This window comes from Sesamum indicum, unplaced genomic scaffold (assembly GCF_000512975.1).
Source record: "Sesamum indicum cultivar Zhongzhi No. 13 unplaced genomic scaffold, S_indicum_v1.0 scaffold00238, whole genome shotgun sequence".
Classification (NCBI taxonomy): domain Eukaryota; kingdom Viridiplantae; phylum Streptophyta; class Magnoliopsida; order Lamiales; family Pedaliaceae; genus Sesamum; species Sesamum indicum.
The window spans coordinates 75,125-80,124 of NW_011628132.1; the positions used below are offsets into that span (position 1 = coordinate 75,125).

Genomic DNA, 5,000 nt, shown 5'->3' on the forward strand with positions numbered 1-5,000 from the left:
CTCTGCCTCGTAACATTGGCATTTCAATGCGAAACTAAAGCCCTTTCGCTTCATGCGTTCATCCACTGGGATCCAATCCTGGAAAAGCCACCACAAAAGAACGGACACCGTTGGCCTCAAGGATCGTTGCCATATATCTGTAAAGAGTTGCCGCTGAGGAGACGCCACTCGAATGGCCTCCCAGGCCGATGCTATGGAAAACGTCCCATTACTCGTCACGGTCCACACAATTTTATCCCTCTGTCCCGCTGCAATAGGAATTCGGCAGATAATATGCGCGATCTGTGGCGGGACTATCCTGAAAATTTTGGGAACATTCCATTCTCCCTCATGCCAATAATAACATACCGGCTCCATAGTGTCAGGGGCCCCTCGAACGAGTTGTGCTAGAGGCTTCTCACCAAACCAATTATCATGCCAGAAAGATACTGCGCCTTGGCCCAATGTCCAGAAGATTAGAGGTTCTGCCACATCCCTGATCCGACATAACCGATTCCAAATAGAGGAATGATTGCGATTATACGGCATATAAGTAGGGTGAAGAGTCCTACAATAGCGATCATGTAAGTACTCCGACCACAAGGATGATTTAAGCCTAAATCACCACCAAAGCTTCATCGAAAAAGCCCTAACATACTCCGCCAAACTCCGAATACCCAAACCACCTTCTGCTACTGGTCTACACATCTTATCCCATGAACACTAATGAATATGCCGGCGGCCATTATACGAGCCCCAAAAAAACCATTGAATATGCGCTCAATGGTTATCAAGACAGATTTAGGTGGATGGATTACTTGAAGCAGATGCAAAGGCATAGCCTGCAACACACTTCGAATCAAGGCTAGCCTCCCTCCATGGGATAGATTCGTCATTGCCCACACACTTCGAATCAAGGCTAGCCTCCCTCCATGGGATAGATTCGTCATTGCCCACCCCTGTAGCATGTCACATATTCTGGAAACGAGCGAATCAAATAAACATGCCTTCCGATTACCGTTGTATAGAGGGACACCCAAATATGTGACTGGGAGATATTTTAGCTGGTAACCCATAACGTATTGTACCTCTTGCAATTGTGATGATGGTACCTGCCGGCTCAGAATAAAAGAACTCTTTGCGCTATTTATCCGCTGTCCGGACACTCGCTCATATGCGTGGAGAAAATCACGGAGCAATTCCATGTGCTGCCTACAGATGTTAGTAAAGATCATCATATCATCGGCATATGCTAGGTGAGATACCCGAACCCGACCCGGTGATTGGTAATACATCGTTGGGTGCACCACAAAAAGCCTATTCAGTCCCTGAGATAAGTAATCAGCAGCAAGCACAAATAACACCGGGGATAATGGATCCCCCCGCCGCAAGCCGCGTGTCAAATGAAAGAATCCAGCGTGCTCTCCATTCACTAGGAATGAGAACCAACAGTTTGATACAGCATTAACCACCAAGTCAATCCAATGCTGCGGGAAGCCCTTTAGTCGCAAGACTTGAAAGAGGAACTCCCAGTTAACCCGATCATAAGCCTTGGCCATATCAAGCTTAAAAATAACATTCACCTCCGACCGGCGCGACTCCAATGAGTGAACTAATTCTTGTGCCAAAAGGACATTATCACTCAACAATCGTCCCGGAACATACCCACTCTGGGATGGGGATAACACCTTCGGCAAGACATGCCCAAGTCTGATAGACATCAACTTCGTGCAGATCTTATTCGTAACATTACATAAACTTATCGGCCGATACTCACTCCAAGAAACTGGGCTGGCGGTCTTTGGAATAAGAGAGATGGTAGTCGCTGTGAAACTCTTCGGCATAGCTATACCACGGAAAAACTCAGACACTGCACAGAAAACATCCTCTGAGACGAGATCCCAGCAGGTATGATAGAAAATCGCCCAAATCCATCTGGTCCTGGAAACACTCTCCGGCTCAATGCAAAAAACTGCCTCCCGAACCTCTGCCATCGTCGGCATGGCACACAAGAAACACCTGTCCTCATCTGTCAGGCCATCCTCTAGGCAATCTCGATCCATCTCGTCGGGAAACGCTGGCTCTGCGGATAGGAGCTGCTCAAAGAAAGAAGCCGTCGATCTCTTAATTTCTACCGGATCAGTTAAAACCTCGCCCTCATGCTATATCTCAAAGATCGTGCCACGAAACCTTCTCTTCTGAACTAAAGAGTGGAAGTATCTCGTGTTTCGCTCCCCATCTTTAGCCCATTTGATCCCGGCCTTTTGTTTCCAAAATGCCTCCTCTTGGGTCAACACCCGAACCAACACTGCCGAGCACCGACTCCGCTCCACAAGCGTGCGATCACAAGGTTCAATATCATATGCCACATCAGCCTCCTTGAGATCTCGCTCCGCCGCTGCAACCCTATCAAATACATTCCCAAAGACTGTTCTATTCCATTCCTTCAGACAGTGCTTCAAGCGAGTCAATTTCTGCTGAAGGCGAACCATACCACTCCCGATCGTTGGGTATTGCCAATTCCGACGAACAACCTCGAGAAATGCGATCACAAGGTTCAATATCATATGCCACATCAGCCTCCTTGAGATCTCGCTCCGCCGCTGCAACCCTATCAAACACATTCCCAAAGACTGTTCTATTCCATTCCTTCAGACAGTGCTTCAAGCGAGTCAATTTCTGCTGAAGGCGAACCATACCACTCCCGATCGTTGGGTATTGCCAATTCTGACGAACAAGCTCAAGAAATCCCGAATGCGTGATCCACATGTGTTGAAAAACGAAAAGATGATACCTTTTGCGTCACAATAGTCTCTGCAACAACCAATAATCCACGATGATCCGATTTGGAGAGCTCAAGATGAGTAACTTGTGTTTTCGAAAATATGTCCATCCAACTATCAGTCACGAGGACCCGGTCTAGACGTTGTCGCCACCGATGACTATACCAGGTGTAAGGGCTCCCAGTATAACCGGCATCTGTAAGGGCACAGTCCGCAATCATGTCATGGAAATCAGACATAACGATACCACTCGGGGCAGCGCCCCCCGACCGTTCCTCTGGGCAGAGGACAGTATGGAAATCAAACGATACCACTCGGGGCAGCGCCCCCCGACCGTTCCTCTGGGCAGAGGACAGTATTGAAATCCCCTCCCACAATCCAAGGCGAAGAGCCAACCGAAATCAACCGAAGGCCAGCCCAAAGATCTCGCCGCTCCACCATATCATATTTAGCAGATACCGCTGTAACGAACAACGGTTTCGGCCACTTATTTGATTCCAAGTGGAGGTGTAGAAACTACTCATGATCGATCAAAACCCGACACTGTACCTCCGGTCCCCAGAAAAACCATATTTGATTCACACAATTCGAAATCACCTCCTTAAACCCCAGCCGCCTCGCCATAAACCTTCCCTCAAGGGAGATCATAGGCTCCATGATCGCCAAGAAATCAAGGTGATGTTGTTTTCTGACCCGATTCAAGACCGTCTGTGTAGGATCATTTCCAATTCCCCAAACGTTCCAAAATAATCCTTTCATCGATCAAGGGAGAGTAGATCGTATAGTACTCCTCGTGACGATCCTACGAGGCGGGGAGACTGTCTTTCCACGATCTAGCGAAGTAGAATGATCTGTAGGTGAGTCTCCCATGGACCGACCTCGCCGATGGCGTGCCAACCTCCTAGAGACATCCTCCTCATCTATCTGAATAACACCCTCCCCCGTTGGGCCTAAAGCCTCATCATCTGTCACTGCAGCACAGTTAGGCAACTCGTGATCTGCTGTGTTTACCACACAACCTGGCAACTCGCAAGGCAAACTCGCTGTCTGGGATGTTGGCTCAACACATGTATCTTCCTGCTCATCGTCTGGCCTCACGTCAAATGGACCAGACTCTCCCAACTCAGGAACCTTTGGCAGTACCTCCGGAACCGCCGTCTCCTTCCCATTCCTAGAATGTCGCTCATCTGTCATTGTAGCGTGTGAGTCAACCACTTTTGTGACATGAATATCTTTTGCCATCCCATCATCCTCATCTTTCGGCAAGTGCACCACTTCTTCCACCTCTGTTTTGGACTCGTCTTTTTGAGGCGCAACTTCCTGCAATTCACCCTCCGCCTCCTTAGAGCAACTAGTACTAGCCCCAAGGCGAGACTGGGCCGCACTATCATCAAAAGCCACACGCTTACCTTTACGGCAATCTCTCAAATTCTTTTGAGCCGCAATGCATCCTTTTCACCCGAAGATCCTCCTGATCAGGGATAGGCGGCGGAGAATCATCTTTATTTGCAGGCCTAACCGGTGGGGCCTTTGATCTGTGCTTCTCATAGCACTCATCTTCATCATGTCCTAAGTGCTTGCAAGCCCCACAATACTTAGGCAGTCACTCGTAAATTACAGGCTGGATGATCACTTTTGTCCCAATCCCGAGCCCGATTTCCGTCTGTAGTGGCTCAAGTAAGTTAATCTCAATGCAAACCCGTGGCACACTAGGTCGTACCAAAGTCGCTGTAGATACATCCGTCCTAAGAGGTGTCCCCAACAGACGGGCAATGCTAAACGATGCCTCCCGATCAAAAAACTGGATCGGCAACTCTGGCAAACGAACCCACACTGGAATAATAGGCGACTCTTCCCTTGGATTAAATGTGGGTGTCCATTTAAAGACACGCATAGGAAATCCTTCTACAAACCAAATAGATTTAATCCAAAGCTTAGTATAATCCTCCTCCAATGCAAATTTGATGAAGACATGTCGGACATTAATGGCCCCGACAGAGAAATCCCCACGAAATCCCTGGGCCAGCATCCAGCGTCGAAGATTTTGCATGGATGGATAGCCATGCGAGAATTTCCCTACCAAGGCATAACGAAATGGTAGGGATAATCGAGAAATTTCATTGGACGAAAACCTCAGCACCTTCTTCCCTGATCCCGAGAAAGAACACCTATCGGGCGGAATGAAGATGTCTCAAAAGATACCGGTGGCGGTGGAGGACGCACAGCTGCACCAGCAAC

The 5,000-nt window shown here is 48.4% G+C and overlaps 1 long non-coding RNA gene across 1 annotated transcript in view; it reads right to left on the reverse strand.

Moving 5' to 3' along the window:
* Positions 1–5,000, reverse strand: part of LOC110011420 — a 17,774-nt gene that overhangs the window by 11,565 nt on the left and 1,209 nt on the right. The window contains exon 2 of the long non-coding RNA XR_002286425.1: positions 2,894–2,898. This is a non-coding gene — a long non-coding RNA (uncharacterized LOC110011420). The remainder of the gene's footprint in view (positions 1–2,893; positions 2,899–5,000) is intronic.